At 48.9% G+C, this 16,763-nt stretch overlaps 12 non-coding genes across 12 annotated transcripts; all 12 read right to left on the bottom strand.

Annotated features, from left to right (window-relative positions):
* Nucleotides 1-182: 182 nt before the first annotated feature.
* On the bottom strand, nt 183-254 carry trnac-gca (transfer RNA cysteine (anticodon GCA)). Its single transcript has one exon. It is a non-coding gene; the product is annotated as a tRNA-Cys (tRNA).
* A 1,006-nt stretch (nt 255-1,260) lies between these two features.
* On the bottom strand, nt 1,261-1,332 carry trnac-gca (transfer RNA cysteine (anticodon GCA)). The gene has a single exon. It is a non-coding gene; the product is annotated as a tRNA-Cys (tRNA).
* A 463-nt stretch (nt 1,333-1,795) lies between these two features.
* Nucleotides 1,796-1,867, bottom strand: trnac-gca (transfer RNA cysteine (anticodon GCA)). Its single transcript has one exon. It is a non-coding gene; the product is annotated as a tRNA-Cys (tRNA).
* Nucleotides 1,868-3,409: 1,542 nt separating this feature from the next.
* On the bottom strand, nt 3,410-3,481 carry trnac-gca (transfer RNA cysteine (anticodon GCA)). The gene has a single exon. It is a non-coding gene; the product is annotated as a tRNA-Cys (tRNA).
* A 2,093-nt stretch (nt 3,482-5,574) lies between these two features.
* Nucleotides 5,575-5,646, bottom strand: trnac-gca (transfer RNA cysteine (anticodon GCA)). The gene has a single exon. It is a non-coding gene; the product is annotated as a tRNA-Cys (tRNA).
* Nucleotides 5,647-6,653: 1,007 nt separating this feature from the next.
* trnac-gca (transfer RNA cysteine (anticodon GCA)) lies at nt 6,654-6,725 on the bottom strand. Its single transcript has one exon. It is a non-coding gene; the product is annotated as a tRNA-Cys (tRNA).
* Nucleotides 6,726-7,190: 465 nt separating this feature from the next.
* trnac-gca (transfer RNA cysteine (anticodon GCA)) lies at nt 7,191-7,262 on the bottom strand. The gene has a single exon. It is a non-coding gene; the product is annotated as a tRNA-Cys (tRNA).
* Nucleotides 7,263-8,804: 1,542 nt separating this feature from the next.
* Nucleotides 8,805-8,876, bottom strand: trnac-gca (transfer RNA cysteine (anticodon GCA)). The gene has a single exon. It is a non-coding gene; the product is annotated as a tRNA-Cys (tRNA).
* A 3,166-nt stretch (nt 8,877-12,042) lies between these two features.
* trnac-gca (transfer RNA cysteine (anticodon GCA)) lies at nt 12,043-12,114 on the bottom strand. The gene has a single exon. It is a non-coding gene; the product is annotated as a tRNA-Cys (tRNA).
* Nucleotides 12,115-12,585: 471 nt separating this feature from the next.
* trnac-gca (transfer RNA cysteine (anticodon GCA)) lies at nt 12,586-12,657 on the bottom strand. Its single transcript has one exon. It is a non-coding gene; the product is annotated as a tRNA-Cys (tRNA).
* A 2,081-nt stretch (nt 12,658-14,738) lies between these two features.
* On the bottom strand, nt 14,739-14,810 carry trnac-gca (transfer RNA cysteine (anticodon GCA)). Its single transcript has one exon. It is a non-coding gene; the product is annotated as a tRNA-Cys (tRNA).
* Nucleotides 14,811-15,274: 464 nt separating this feature from the next.
* Nucleotides 15,275-15,346, bottom strand: trnac-gca (transfer RNA cysteine (anticodon GCA)). The gene has a single exon. It is a non-coding gene; the product is annotated as a tRNA-Cys (tRNA).
* Nucleotides 15,347-16,763: the final 1,417 nt, after the last annotated feature.

The following is a 16,763-nucleotide window of genomic DNA, read 5'->3' as shown; positions in this document are numbered from 1 at the left end:
GCAGTGCTACATTGCAACATCGCAACATCTCACGAGGCAACACGGATCTTCGTGTCCTTCAGCTGTTCATCACAGAAGGAACTTTGCCGTGGTCGTTGAATGCGGGAAGAAAACACCCCTTCCAAGAAGTTCCCGGTGCAGAGGGGTGAACGGCAGATCCTCGATGCACTGCTCACGTGTAAAGGGGGCACCCAGATTTGAACTGGGGACCTCTTGATTTGCAGTCAAATGCTCTACCACTGAGCTACACCCCCCAGGTGGGGAACGTGCTGCATGCTCACACTTTCCACATACTACAGTGACAAATGTCTAAAACACCTCTCTTGTCTGCGCCTTTCAACAGTTTACGTGCAGCAGAGATGTTTTGTATGTGAAACCTATTTCCAAAATGACTGTCTGACTTCAATAGCATTTGCATCGGCAATGGAAATGGCTGAGTGGCAGAGTTTAATTGGACCTAAGTTATTGCGCAAATGCCCTACGAACTGACATCAGCTCTGAACGAATGCACATGCAAGGCTTTCAAGCTCTCGTTTCGGCACTGCAGTGCTACATTGCAACATCTCACGAGGCAACACGGATCTTCGTGTCCTTCAGCTGTTCATCACAGAAGGAACTTTGCCGTGGTCGTTGAATGCGGGAAGAAAACACCCCTTCCACAGAGTTCCCGGTGCAGAGGGGCGAACGGCAGATCCTCGATGCACTGCTCACGGGCAAAGGGGGCACCCAGATTTGAACTGGGGACCTCTTGATCTGCAGTCAAATGCTCTACCACTGAGCAACACCCCCCAAGTGCCCAAGGCACGGCATGTTCACACTTTCCACATACTACAGTGACAATTGTCTAAAACACCTCTCTTGTCTGCGCGTTCCAACAGTTTACGTGCAGCAGAGATGTTTTGTATGTGAAACCTATTTCCAAAATGACTGTCTGACTTCAATAGCATTTGCATCGGCAATGGAAATGGCTGAGTGGCAGAGTTTAAATGGACGTAAGTTATTGCGCAAATGCCCTCCGAACTGACATCAGCTCTGAACGAATGCACATGCAAGGCTTTCAAGCTCTCGTTTCGGCACTGCAGTGCTACATTGCAACATCGCAACATCTCACGAGGCAACACGGATCTTCGTGTCCTTCAGCTGTTCATCACAGAAGGAACTTTGCCGTGGTCGTTGAATGCGGGAAGAAAACACCCCTTCCAAGGTGTTCCCTGTGCAGAGGGGTGAACGGCAGATCCTCGATGCACTGCTCACGTGTAAAGGGGGCACCCAGATTTGAACTGGGGACCTCTTGATCTGCAGTCAAATGCTCTACCACTGAGCTACACCCCCCATGTGCCCAACGCACTGCATGTTCACACTTTCCACATACTACAGTGACAATTGTCTAAAACACCTCTCTTGTCTGCGCCTTTCAACAGTTTACGTGCAGCAGAGATGTTTTGTATGTGAAACCTATTTCCAAAATGACTGTCTGACTTCAATAGCATTTGCATCGGCAATGGAAATGGCTGAGTGGCAGAGTTTAATTGGACGTAAGTTATTGCGCAAATGCCCTACGAACTGACATCAGCTCTGAACGAATGCACATGCAAGGCTTTCAAGCTCTCGTTTCGGCACTGCAGTGCTACATTGCAACATCTCACGAGGCAACACGGATCTTCGTGTCCTTCAGCTGTTCATCACAGAAGGAACTTTGCCGTGGTCGTTGAATGCGGGAAGAAAACACCCCTTCCAAGGAGTTCCCGGTGCAGAGGGGCGAACGGCAGATCCTCGATGCACTGCTCACGTGCAAAGGGGGCACCCAGATTTGAACTGGGGACCTCTTGATCTGCAGTCAAATGCTCTACCACTGAGCTACACCCCCCAGGCGCACAACGCACTGCATGTTTACACTTTCCACATACTACAGTGACAATTGTCTAAAACACCTCTCTTGTCTGCGCCTTTCAACAGTTTACGTGCAGCAGAGATGTTTTGTATGTGAAACCTATTTCCAAAATGACTGTCTGACTTCAATAGCATTTGCATCGGCAATGGAAATGGCTGAGTGGCAGAGTTTAATTGGACCTAAGTTATTGCGCAAATGCCCTCCGAACTGACATCAGCTCTGAACGAATGCACATGCAAGGCTTTCAAGCTCTCGTTTCGGCACTGCAGTGCTACATTGCAACATCGCAACATCTCACGAGGCAACACGGATCTTCGTGTCCTTCAGCTGTTCATCACAGAAGGAACTTTGCCGTGGTCGTTGAATGCGGGAAGAAAACACCCCTTCCAAGGAGTTCCCGGTGCAGAGGGGTGAACGGCAGATCCTCGATGCACTGCTCACGTGTAAAGGTGACACCCAGATTTAAACTGGGGACCTCTTGATTTGCAGTCAAATGCTCTACCACTGAGCTACACCCCCCCATGGGCCCAACGCACTGCATGTTTACAGTTTCCACATACTACAGTGACAATTGTCTAAAACACCTCTCTTGTCTGCGCCTTTCAACAGTTTACGTGCAGCAGAGATGTTTTGTATGTGAAACCTATTTCCAAAATGACTGTCTGACTTCAATAGCATTTGCATCGGCAATGGAAATGGCTGAGTGGCAGAGTTTAAATGGATGTAAGTTATTGCGCAAATGCCCTCCGAACTGACATCAGCTCTGAACGAATGCACGTGCAAGGCTTTCAAGCTCTCGTTTCGGCACTGCAGTGCTACATTGCAACATCTCACGACGCAACACGGATCTTCGTGTCCTTCAGCTGTTCATCACAGAAGGAACTTTGCCGTGGTCGTTGAATGCGGGAAGAAAACACCCCTTCCAAGGTGTTCCCTGTGCAGAGGGGTAAACGGCAGATCCTCGATTCACTGCTCACGTGTAAAGGGGGCACCCAGATTTGAACTGGGGACCTCTTGATCTGCAGTCAAATGCTCTACCACAGAGCTACACCCCCCAGTTGGGGAACGCACTGCATGTTCACACTTTCCACATACTACAGTGACAATTGTCTAAAACACCTCTCTTGTCTGCGCCTTTCAACAGTTTACGTGCAGCAGAGATGTTTTGTATGTGAAACCTATTTCCAAAATGACTGTCTGACTTCAATAGCATTTGCATCGGCAATGGAAATGGCTGAGTGGCAGAGTTTAAATGGACGTAAGTTATTGCGCAAATGCCCTCCGAACTGACATCAGCTCTGAACGAATGCACATGCAAGGCTTTCAAGCTCTGGTTTCGGCACTGCCGTGCTACATTGCAACATCTCACGAGGCAACACGGATCTTTGTGTCCTTCAGCTGTTCATCACAGAAGGAACTTTGCCGTGGTCGTTGAATGCGGGAAGAAAACACCCCTTCCCAGGTGTTCCCTGTGCAGAGGGGTAAACGGCAGATCCTCGATGCACTGCTCACGTGCAAAGGGGGCACCCAGATTTGAACTGGGGACCTCTTGATCTGCAGTCAAATGCTCTACCACTGAGCTACACCCCCCATGTGCCCAACGCACTGCATGTTCACACTTTCCACATACTACAGTGACAATTGTCTAAAACACCTCTCTTGTCTGCGCCTTTCAACAGTTTACGTGCAGCAGAGATGTTTTGTATGTGAAACCTATTTCCAAAATGACTGTCTGACTTCAATAGCATTTGCATCGGCAATGGAAATGGCTGAGTGGCAGAGTTTAATTGGACCTAAGTTATTGAGCAAATGCCCTCCGAACTGACATCAGCTCTGAACGAATGCACATGCAAGGCTTTCAAGCTCTCGTTTCGGCACTGCAGTGCTACATTGCAACATCGCAACATCTCACGAGGCAACACGGATCTTCGTGTCCTTCAGCTGTTCATCACAGAAGGAACTTTGCCGTGGTCGTTGAATGCGGGAAGAAAACACCCCTTCCAAGGTGTTCCCTGTGCAGAGGGGTAAACGGCAGATCCTCGATGCACTGCTCACGTGTAAAGGGGGCACCCAGATTTGAATTGAGGACCTCTTGATCTGCAGTCAAATGCTCTACCACTGAGCTACACCCCCCCATGTGCCCAACGCACTGCATGTTTACACTTTCCACATACTACAGTGACAATTGTCTAAAACACCTCTCTTGTCTGCGCCTTTCAACAGTTTACGTGCAGCAGAGATGTTTTGTATGTGAAACCTATTTCCAAAATGACCGTCTGACTTCAATAGCATTTGCATCGGCAATGGAAATGGCTGAGTGGCAGAGTTTAATTGGACGTAAGTTATTGCGCAAATGCCCTCCGAACTGACATCAGCTCTGAACGAATGCACATGCAAGGCTTTCAAGCTCTCGTTTCGGCACTGCAGTGCTACATTGCAACATCGCAACATCTCACGAGGCAACACGGATCTTCGTGTCCTTCAGCTGTTCATCACAGAAGGAACTTTGCCGTGGTCGTTGAATGCGGGAAGAAAACACCCCTTCCAAGGAGTTCCCGGTGCAGAGGGGTGAACGGCAGATCCTCGATGCACTGCTCACGTGTAAAGGGGGCACCCAGATTTGAACTGGGGACCTCTTGATCTGCAGTCAAATGCTCTTCCACTGAGCTACACCCCCCAAGTGCCCAACGCACTGCATGTTCACACTTTGCACATACCACAGTGACAATTGTCTAAAACACCTCTCTTGTCTGCGCCTTTCAACAGTTTACGTGCAGCAGAGATGTTTTCTATGTGAAACCTATTTCCAAAATGACTGTCTGACTTCAATAGCATTTGCATCGGCAATGGAAATGGCTGAGTGGCAGAGTTTAAATGGACGTAAGTTATTGCGCAAATGCCCTCCGAACTGACATCAGCTCTGAACGAATGCACATGCAAGGCTTTCAAGCTCTGGTTTCGGCACTGCCGTGCTCCATTGCAACATCTCACGACGCAACACGGATCTTCGAGTCCTTCAGCTGTTCATCACAGAAGGAACTTTGCCGTGGTCGTTGAATGCGGGAAGAAAACACCCCTTCCCAGGTGTTCCCTGTGCAGAGGGGTAAACGGCAGATCCTCGATGCACTGCTCACGTGTAAACGGGGCACCCAGATTTGAACTGGGGACCTCTTGATCTGCAGTCAAATGCTCTACCACTGAGCTACACCCCCCAGTTGCGGAACGCGCTGCATGCTCACACTTTCCACATACTACAGTGACAATTGTCTAAAACACCTCTCTTGTCTGCGCCTTTCAACAGTTTACGTGCAGCAGAGATGTTTTGTATGTGAAACCTATTTCCAAAATGACTGTCTGACTTCAATAGCATTTGCATCGGCAATGGAAATGGCTGAGTGGCAGAGTTTAAATGGACGTAAGTTATTGCGCAAATGCCCTCCGAACTGACATCAGCTCTGAACGAATGCACATGCAAGGCTTTCAAGCTCTCGTTTCGGCACTGCAGTGCTACATTGCAACATCGCAACATCTCACGAGGCAACACGGATCTTCGTGTCCTTCAGCTGTTCATCACAGAAGGAACTTTGCCGTGGTCGTTGAATGCGGGAAGAAAACACCCCTTCCAAGGTGTTCCCTGTGCAGAGGGGTGAACGGCAGATCCTCGATGCACTGCTCACGTGTAAAGGGGGCACCCAGATTTGAACTGGGGACCTCTTGATCTGCAGTCAAATGCTCTACCACTGAGCTACACCCCCCCATGTGCCCAACGCACTGCATGTTCACACTTTCCACATACTACAGTGACAATTGTCTAAAACACCTCTCTTGTCTGCGCCTTTCAACAGTTTACGTGCAGCAGAGATGTTTTGTATGTGAAACCTATTTCCAAAATGACTGTCTGACTTCAATAGCATTTGCATCGGCAATGGAAATGGCTGAGTGGCAGAGTTTAATTGGACCTAAGTTATTGCGCAAATGCCCTACGAACTGACATCAGCTCTGAACGAATGCACATGCAAGGCTTTCAAGCTCTCGTTTCGGCACTGCAGTGCTACATTGCAACATCTCACGAGGCAACACGGATCTTCGTGTCCTTCAGCTGTTCATCACAGAAGGAACTTTGCCGTGGTCGTTGAATGCGGGAAGAAAACACCCCTTCCACAGAGTTCCCGGTGCAGAGGGGCGAACGGCAGATCCTCGATGCACTGCTCACGGGCAAAGGGGGCACCCAGATTTGAACTGGGGACCTCTTGATCTGCAGTCAAATGCTCTACCACTGAGCAACACCCCCCAAGTGCCCAAGGCACGGCATGTTCACACTTTCCACATACTACAGTGACAATTGTCTAAAACACCTCTCTTGTCTGCGCGTTCCAACAGTTTACGTGCAGCAGAGATGTTTTCTATGTGAAACCTATTTCCAAAATGACTGTCTGACTTCAATAGCATTTGCATCGGCAATGGAAATGGCTGAGTGGCAGAGTTTAAATGGACGTAAGTTATTGCGCAAATGCCCTCCGAACTGACATCAGCTCTGAACGAATGCACATGCAAGGCTTTCAAGCTCTCGTTTCGGCACTGCAGTGCTACATTGCAACATCGCAACATCTCACGAGGCAACACGGATCTTCGTGTCCTTCAGCTGTTCATCACAGAAGGAACTTTGCCGTGGTCGTTGAATGCGGGAAGAAAACACCCCTTCCAAGGTGTTCCCTGTGCAGAGGGGTGAACGGCAGATCCTCGATGCACTGCTCACGTGCAAAGGGGGCACCCAGATTTGAACTGGGGACCTCTTGATCTGCAGTCAAATGCTCTACCACTGAGCTACACCCCCCCATGTGCCCAACGCACTGCATGTTCACACTTTCCACATACTACAGTGACAATTGTCTAAAACACCTCTCTTGTCTGCGCCTTTCAACAGTTTACGTGCAGCAGAGATGTTTTGTATGTGAAACCTATTTCCAAAATGACTGTCTGACTTGAATAGCATTTGCATCGGCAATGGAAATGGCTGAGTGGCAGAGTTTAATTGGACGTAAGTTATTGCGCAAATGCCCTACGAACTGACATCAGCTCTGAACGAATGCACATGCAAGGCTTTCAAGCTCTCGTTTCGGCACTGCAGTGCTACATCGCAACATCTCACGAGGCAACACGGATCTTCGTGTCCTTCAGCTGTTCATCACAGAAGGAACTTTGCCGTGGTCGTTGAATGCGGGAAGAAAACACCCCTTCCCAAGGAGTTCCCGGTGCAGAGGGGCGAACGGCAGATCCTCGATGCACTGCTCACGTGTAAAGGGGGCACCCAGATTTGAACTGGGGACCTCTTGATCTGCAGTCAAATGCTCTACCACTGAGCTACACCCCCCAGGCGCACAACGCACTGCATGTTTACACTTTCCACATACTACAGTGACAATTGTCTAAAACACCTCTCTTGTCTGCGCCTTTCAACAGTTTACGTGCAGCAGAGATGTTTTGTATGTGAAACCTATTTCCAAAATGACTGTCTGACTTCAATAGCATTTGCATCGGCAATGGAAATGGCTGAGTGGCAGAGTTTAATTGGACCTAAGTTATTGAGCAAATGCCCTCCGAACTGACATCAGCTCTGAACGAATGCACATGCAAGGCTTTCAAGCTCTCGTTTCGGCACTGCAGTGCTACATTGCAACATCGCAACATCTCACGAGGCAACACGGATCTTCGTGTCCTTCAGCTGTTCATCACAGAAGGAACTTTGCCGTGGTCGTTGAATGCGGGAAGAAAACACCCCTTCCAAGGAGTTCCCGGTGCAGAGGGGTGAACGGCAGATCCTCGATGCACTGCTCACGTGTAAAGGTGACACCCAGATTTAAACTGGGGACCTCTTGATTTGCAGTCAAATGCTCTACCACTGAGCTACACCCCCCCATGGGCCCAACGCACTGCATGTTCACACTTTCCACATACTACAGTGACAATTGTCTAAAACACCTCTCTTGTCTGCGCCTTTCAACAGTTTACGTGCAGCAGAGATGTTTTGTATGTGAAACCTATTTCCAAAATGACTGTCTGACTTCAATAGCATTTGCATCGGCAATGGAAATGGCTGAGTGGCAGAGTTTAAATGGATGTAAGTTATTGCGCAAATGCCCTCCGAACTGACATCAGCTCTGAACGAATGCACGTGCAAGGCTTTCAAGCTCTCGTTTCGGCACTGCAGTGCTACATTGCAACATCTCACGACGCAACACGGATCTTCGTGTCCTTCAGCTGTTCATCACAGAAGGAACTTTGCCGTGGTCGTTGAATGCGGGAAGAAAACACCCCTTCCAAGGTGTTCCCTGTGCAGAGGGGTAAACGGCAGATCCTCGATTCACTGCTCACGTGTAAAGGGGGCACCCAGATTTGAACTGGGGACCTCTTGATCTGCAGTCAAATGCTCTACCACAGAGCTACACCCCCCAGTTGGGGAACGCACTGCATGTTCACACTTTCCACATACTACAGTGACAAATGTCTAAAACACCTCTCTTGTCTGCGCCTTTCAACAGTTTACGTGCAGCAGAGATGTTTTGTATGTGAAACCTATTTCCAAAATGACTGTCTGACTTGAATAGCATTTGCATCGGCAATGGAAATGGCTGAGTGGCAGAGTTTAAATGGACGTAAGTTATTGCGCAAATGCCCTCCGAACTGACATCAGCTCTGAACGAATGCACATGCAAGGCTTTCAAGCTCTGGTTTCGGCACTGCCGTGCTACATTGCAACATCTCACGAGGCAACACGGATCTTCGTGTCCTTCAGCTGTTCATCACAGAAGGAACTTTGCCGTGGTCGTTGAATGCGGGAAGAAAACACCCCTTCCCAGGTGTTCCCTGTGCAGAGGGGTAAACGGCAGATCCTCGATGCACTGCTCACGTGCAAAGGGGGCACCCAGATTTGAACTGGGGACCTCTTGATCTGCAGTCAAATGCTCTACCACTGAGCTACACCCCCCCATGTGCCCAATGCGCTGCATGTTCACACTTTCCACATACTACAGTGACAATTGTCTAAAACACCTCTCTTGTCTGCGCCTTTCAACAGTTTACGTGCAGCAGAGATGTTTTGTATGTGAAACCTATTTCCAAAATGACTGTCTGACTTCAATAGCATTTGCATCGGCAATGGAAATGGCTGAGTGGCAGAGTTTAATTGGACCTAAGTTATTGAGCAAATGCCCTCCGAACTGACATCAGCTCTGAACGAATGCACATGCAAGGCTTTCAAGCTCTCGTTTCGGCACTGCAGTGCTACATTGCAACATCGCAACATCTCACGAGGCAACACGGATCTTCGTGTCCTTCAGCTGTTCATCACAGAAGGAACTTTGCCGTGGTCGTTGAATACGGGAAGAAAACACCCCTTCCAAGGTGTTCCCTGTGCAGAGGGGTAAACGGCAGATCCTCGATGCACTGCTCACGTGTAAAGGGGGCACCCAGATTTGAATTGAGGACCTCTTGATCTGCAGTCAAATGCTCTACCACTGAGCTACACCCCCCCATGTGCCCAACGCACTGCATGTTTACACTTTCCACATACTACAGTGACAATTGTCTAAAACACCTCTCTTGTCTGCGCCTTTCAACAGTTTACGTGCAGCAGAGATGTTTTGTATGTGAAACCTATTTCCAAAATGACTGTCTGACTTCAATAGCATTTGCATCGGCAATGGAAATGGCTGAGTGGCAGAGTTTAATTGGACCTAAGTTATTGCGCAAATGCCCTCCGAACTGACATCAGCTCTGAACGAATGCACATGCAAGGCTTTCAAGCTCTCGTTTCGGCACTGCAGTGCTACATTGCAACATCTCACGAGGCAACACGGATCTTCGTGTCCTTCAGCTGTTCATCACAGAAGGAACTTTGCCGTGGTCGTTGAATGCGGGAAGAAAACACCCCTTCCACAGAGTTCCCGGTGCAGAGGGGTGAACGGCAGATCCTCGATGCACTGCTCACGGGCAAAGGGGGCACCCAGATTTGAACTGGGGACCTCTTGATCTGCAGTCAAATGCTCTACCACTGAGCAACACCCCCCAAGTGCCCAAGGCACGGCATGTTCACACTTTCCACATACTACAGTGACAATTGTCTAAAACACCTCTCTTGTCTGCGCGTTCCAACAGTTTACGTGCAGCAGAGATGTTTTCTATGTGAAACCTATTTCCAAAATGACTGTCTGACTTCAATAGCATTTGCATCGGCAATGGAAATGGCTGAGTGGCAGAGTTTAAATGGACGTAAGTTATTGCGCAAATGCCCTCCGAACTGACATCAGCTCTGAACGAATGCACATGCAAGGCTTTCAAGCTCTCGTTTCGGCACTGCAGTGCTACATTGCAACATCGCAACATCTCACGAGGCAACACGGATCTTCGTGTCCTTCAGCTGTTCATCACAGAAGGAACTTTGCCGTGGTCGTTGAATGCGGGAAGAAAACACCCCTTCCAAGGAGTTCCCGGTGCAGAGGGGTGAACGGCAGATCCTCGATGCACTGCTCACGTGTAAAGGTGACACCCAGATTTAAACTGGGGACCTCTTGATTTGCAGTCAAATGCTCTACCACTGAGCTACACCCCCCCATGGGCCCAACGCACTGCATGTTCACACTTTCCACATACTACAGTGACAATTGTCTAAAACACCTCTCTTGTCTGCGCCTTTCAACAGTTTACGTGCAGCAGAGATGTTTTGTATGTGAAACCTATTTCCAAAATGACTGTCTGACTTCAATAGCATTTGCATCGGCAATGGAAATGGCTGAGTGGCAGAGTTTAAATGGATGTAAGTTATTGCGCAAATGCCCTCCGAACTGACATCAGCTCTGAACGAATGCACATGCAAGGCTTTCAAGCTCTCGTTTCGGCACTGCAGTGCTGCATTGCAACATCTCACGAGGCAACACGGATCTTCGTGTCCTTCAGCTGTTCATCACAGAAGGAACTTTGCCGTGGTCGTTGAATGCGGGAAGAAAACACCCCTTCCAAGGAGTTCCCGGTGCAGAGGGGTAAACGGCAGATCCTCGATGCACTGCTCACGTGTAAAGGGGGCACCTAGACTTGAACTGGAGATCTCGTGATCTGCAGTCAAATGCTCTACCACTGAGCTACACCCCCAAGGCGGAAAACACGTTGCATGCTCACACTTTCCACATACTACAGTGACAATTGTCTAAAACACCTCTCTTGTCTGCGCCTTTCAACAGTTTACGTGCAGCAGAGATGTTTTGTATGTGAAACCTATTTCCAAAATGACTGTCTGACTTCAATAGCATTTGCATCGGCAATGGAAATGGCTGAGTGGCAGAGTTTAATTGGACGTAAGTTATTGCGCAAATGCCCTCCGAACTGACATCAGCTCTGAACGAATGCACATGCAAGGCTTTCAAGCTCTCGTTTCGGCACTGCAGTGCTACATTGCAACATCTCACGAGGCAACACGGATCTTCGTGTCCTTCAGCTGTTCATCACAGAAGGAACTTTGCCGTGGTCGTTGAATGCGGGAAGAAAACACCCCTTCCAAGGAGGTCCTGGTGCAGAGGGGCGAACGGCAGATCCTCGATGCACTGCTCACGTGTAAAGGGGGCACCCAGATTTGAACTGAGGACCTCTTGATCTGCAGTCAAATGCTCTACCACTTGGCTACACCCCCCCATGTGCCCAACGCACTGCATGTTCACACTTTCCACATACTACAGTGACAATTGTCTAAAACACCTCTCTTGTCTGCGCCTTTCAACAGTTTACGTGCAGCAGAGATGTTTTGTATGTGAAACCTATTTCCAAAATGACTGTCTGACTTCAATAGCATTTGCATCGGCAATGGAAATGGCTGAGTGGCAGAGTTTAATTGGACGTAAGTTATTGCGCAAATGCCCTCCGAACTGACATCAGCTCTGAACGAATGCACATGCAAGGCTTTCAAGCTCTCGTTTCGGCACTGCAGTGCTACATTGCAACATCGCAACATCTCACGAGGCAACACGGATCTTCGTGTCCTTCAGCTGTTCATCACAGAAGGAACTTTGCCGTGGTCGTTGAATGCGGGAAGAAAACACCCCTTCCAAGGAGTTCCCGGTGCAGAGGGGTGAACGGCAGATCCTCGATGCACTGCTCACGTGTAAAGGGGGCACCCAGATTTGAACTGGGGACCTCTTGATCTGCAGTCAAATGCTCTACCACTGAGCTACACCCCCCAGGTGCCCAACGCACTGCATGTTCACACTTTCCACATACTACAGTGACAAATGTCTAAAACACCTCTCTTGTCTGCGCCTTTCAACAGTTTACGTGCAGCAGAGATGTTTTGTATGTGAAACCTATTTCCAAAATGACTGTCTGACTTCAATAGCATTTGCATCGGCAATGGAAATGGCTGAGTGGCAGAGTTTAAATGGACGTAAGTTATTGCGCAAATGCCCTCCGAACTGACATCAGCTCTGAACGAATGCACATGCAAGGCTTTCAAGCTCTCGTTTCGGCACTGCAGTGCTACATTGCAACATCGCAACATCTCACGAGGCAACACGGATCTTCGTGTCCTTCAGCTGTTCATCACAGAAGGAACTTTGCCGTGGTCGTTGAATGCGGGAAGAAAACACCCCTTCCCAGGTGTTCCCTGTGCAGAGGAGTAAACGGCAGATCCTCGATGCACTGCTCACGTGTAAAGGGGGCACCCAGATTTGAACTGGGGACCTCTTGATCTGCAGTCAAATGCTCTACCACTGAGCTACACCCCCCCATGTGCCCAATGCACTGCATGTTCACACTTTCCACATACTACAGTGACAATTGTCTAAAACACCTCTCTTGTCTGCGCCTTTCAACAGTTTACGTGCAGCAGAGATGTTTTGTATGTGAAACCTATTTCCAAAATGACTGTCTGACTTCAATAGCATTTGCATCGGCAATGGAAATGGCTGAGTGGCAGAGTTTAATTGGACCTAAGTTATTGCGCAAATGCCCTCCGAACTGACATCAGCTCTGAACGAATGCACATGCAAGGCTTTCAAGCTCTGGTTTCGGCACTGCCGTGCTGCATTGCAACATCGCAACATCTCACGAGGCAACACGGATCTTCGTGTCCTTCAGCTGATCATCACAGAAGGAACTTTGCCGTGGTCGTTGAATGCGGGAAGAAAACACCCCTTCCCAGGTGTTCCCTGTGCAGAGGGGTGAACGGCAGATCCTCGATGCACTGCTCACGTGCAAAGGGGGCACCCAGATTGGAACTGGGGACCTCTTGATCTGCAGTCAAATGCTCTACCACTGAGCTACACCCCCCCATGTGCCCAACGCACTGCATGTTCACACTTTCCACATACTACAGTGACAATTGTCTAAAACACCTCTGTTGTCTGCGCCTTTCAACAGTTTACGTGCAGCAGAGATGTTTTGTATGTGAAACCTATTTCCAAAATGACTGTCTGACTTCAATAGCATTTGCATCGGCAATGGAAATGGCTGAGTGGCAGAGTTTAATTGGACGTAAGTTATTGCGCAAATGCCCTACGAACTGACATCAGCTCTGAACGAATGCACATGCAAGGCTTTCAAGCTCTCGTTTCGGCACTGCAGTGCTACATCGCAACATCTCACGAGGCAACACGGATCTTCGTGTCCTTCAGCTGTTCATCACAGAAGGAACTTTGCCGTGGTCGTTGAATGCGGGAAGAAAACACCCCTTCCAAGGAGTTCCCGGTGCAGAGGGGTGAACGGCAGATCCTCGATGCACTGCTCACGTGTAAAGGTGACACCCAGATTTAAACTGGGGACCTCTTGATCTGCAGTCAAATGCTCTACCACTGAGCTACACCCCCCCATGGGCCCAACGCACTGCATGTTCACACTTTGCACATACTACAGTGACAATTGTCTTAAACACCTCTCTTGTCTGCGCCTTTCAACAGTTTACGTGCAGCAGAGATGTTTTGTATGTGAAACCTATTTCCAAAATGACTGTCTGACTTCAATAGCATTTGCATCGGCAATGGAAATGGCTGAGTGGCAGAGTTTAAATGGATGTAAGTTATTGCGCAAATGCCCTCCGAACTGACATCAGCTCTGAACGAATGCACGTGCAAGGCTTTCAAGCTCTCGTTTCGGCACTGCAGTGCTACATTGCAACATCTCACGACGCAACACGGATCTTCGTGTCCTTCAGCTGTTCATCACAGAAGGAACTTTGCCGTGGTCGTTGAATGCGGGAAGAAAACACCCCTTCCAAGGTGTTCCCTGTGCAGAGGGGAAAACGGCAGATCCTCGATGCACTGCTCACGTGTAAAGGGGGCACCCAGATTTGAACTGAGGACCTCTTGATCTGCAGTCAAATGCTCTACCACTTGGCTACACCCCCCCCATGTGCCCAAGGCACGGCATGTTCACACTTTCCACATACTACAGTGACAATTGTCGAAAACACCTCTCTTGTCTGCGCGTTCCAACAGTTTACGTGCAGCAGAGATGTTTTGTATGTGAAACCTATTTCCAAAATGACTGTCTGACTTCAATAGCATTTGCATCGGCAATGGAAATGGCTGAGTGGCAGAGTTTAAATGGACGTAAGTTATTGCGCAAATGCCCTCCGAACTGACATCAGCTCTGAACGAATGCACATGCAAGGCTTTCAAGCTCTGGTTTCGGCACTGCCGTGCTACATTGCAACATCTCACGAGGCAACACGGATCTTCGTGTCCTTCAGCTGTTCATCACAGAAGGAACTTTGCCGTGGTCGTTGAATGCGGGAAGAAAACACCCCTTCCCAGGTGTTCCCTGTGCAGAGGAGTAAACGGCAGATCCTCGATGCACTGCTCACGTGTAAAGGGGGCACCCAGATTTGAACTGGGGACCTCTTGATCTGCAGTCAAATGCTCTACCACTGAGCTACACCCCCCCATGTGCCCAATGCACTGCATGTTCACACTTTCCACATACTACAGTGACAATTGTCTAAAACACCTCTCTTGTCTGCGCCTTTCAACAGTTTACGTGCAGCAGAGATGTTTTGTATGTGAAACCTATTTCCAAAATGACTGTCTGACTTCAATAGCATTTGCATCGGCAATGGAAATGGCTGAGTGGCAGAGTTTAATTGGACCTAAGTTATTGCGCAAATGCCCTCCGAACTGACATCAGCTCTGAACGAATGCACATGCAAGGCTTTCAAGCTCTGGTTTCGGCACTGCCGTGCTGCATTGCAACATCTCACGAGGCAACACGGATCTTCGTGTCCTTCAGCTGTTCATCACAGAAGGAACTTTGCCGTGGTCGTTGAATGCGGGAAGAAAACACCCCTTCCAAGGAGTTCCCGGTGCAGAGGGGTGAACGGCAGATCCTCGATGCACTGCTCACGTGTAAAGGGGGCACCCAGATTTGAACTGGGGACCTCTTGATCTGCAGTCAAATGCTCTACCACTGAGCTACACCCCCCAGGTGCCCAACGCACTGCATGTTCACACTTTCCACATACTACAGTGACAAATGTCTAAAACACCTCTCTTGTCTGCGCCTTTCAACAGTTTACGTGCAGCAGAGATGTTTTGTATGTGAAACCTATTTCCAAAATGACTGTCTGACTTCAATAGCATTTGCATCGGCAATGGAAATGGCTGAGTGGCAGAGTTTAAATGGACGTAAGTTATTGCGCAAATGCCCTCCGAACTGACATCAGCTCTGAACGAATGCACGTGCAAGGCTTTCAAGCTCTCGTTTCGGCACTGCAGTGCTACATTGCAACATCTCACGACGCAACACGGATCTTCGTGTCCTTCAGCTGTTCATCACAGAAGGAACTTTGCCGTGGTCGTTGAATGCGGGAAGAAAACACCCCTTCCAAGGTGTTCCCTGTGCAGAGGGGAAAACGGCAGATCCTCGATGCACTGCTCACGTGTAAAGGGGGCACCCAGATTTGAACTGAGGACCTCTTGATCTGCAGTCAAATGCTCTACCACTTGGCTACACACCCCCCATGTGCCCAACGCACTGCATGTTCACACTTTCCACATACTACAGTGACAATTGTCGAAAACACCTCTCTTGTCTGCGCGTTCCAACAGTTTACGTGCAGCAGAGATGTTTTGTATGTGAAACCTATTTCCAAAATGACTGTCTGACTTCAATAGCATTTGCATCGGCAATGGAAATGGCTGAGTGGCAGAGTTTAAATGGACGTAAGTTATTGCGCAAATGCGCTCCGAACTGACATCAGCTCTGAACGAATGCACATGCAAGGCTTTCAAGCTCTCGTTTCGGCACTGCAGTGCTACATTGCAACATCTCACGAGGCAACACGGATCTTCGTGTCCTTCAGCTGTTCATCACAGAAGGAACTTTGCCGTGGTCGTTGAATGCGGGAAGAAAACACCCCTTCCAAGGTGTTCCCTGTGCAGAGGGGTAAACGGCAGATCCTCGATTCACTGCTCACGTGTAAAGGGGGCACCCAGATTTGAACTGGGGACCTCTTGATCTGCAGTCAAATGCTCTACCACAGAGCTACACCCCCCAGTTGGGGAACGCACTGCATGTTCACACTTTCCACATACTACAGTGACAATTGTCTAAAACACCTCTCTTGTCTGCGCCTTTCAACAGTTTACGTGCAGCAGAGATGTTTTGTATGTGAAACCTATTTCCAAAATGACTGTCTGACTTGAATAGCATTTGCATCGGCAATGGAAATGGCTGAGTGGCAGAGTTTAAATGGACGTAAGTTATTGCGCAAATGCCCTCCGAACTGACATCAGCTCTGAACGAATGCACATGCAAGGCTTTCAAGCTCTGGTTTCGGCACTGCCGTGCTACATTGCAACATCTCACGAGGCAACACGGATCTTCGTGTCCTTCAGCT

This window comes from Hemiscyllium ocellatum, chromosome 32 (assembly GCF_020745735.1).
Source record: "Hemiscyllium ocellatum isolate sHemOce1 chromosome 32, sHemOce1.pat.X.cur, whole genome shotgun sequence".
Taxonomy (NCBI): Eukaryota; Metazoa; Chordata; class Chondrichthyes; order Orectolobiformes; family Hemiscylliidae; genus Hemiscyllium; species Hemiscyllium ocellatum.
This window is presented reverse-complemented; position numbering and strand designations above follow the sequence as displayed.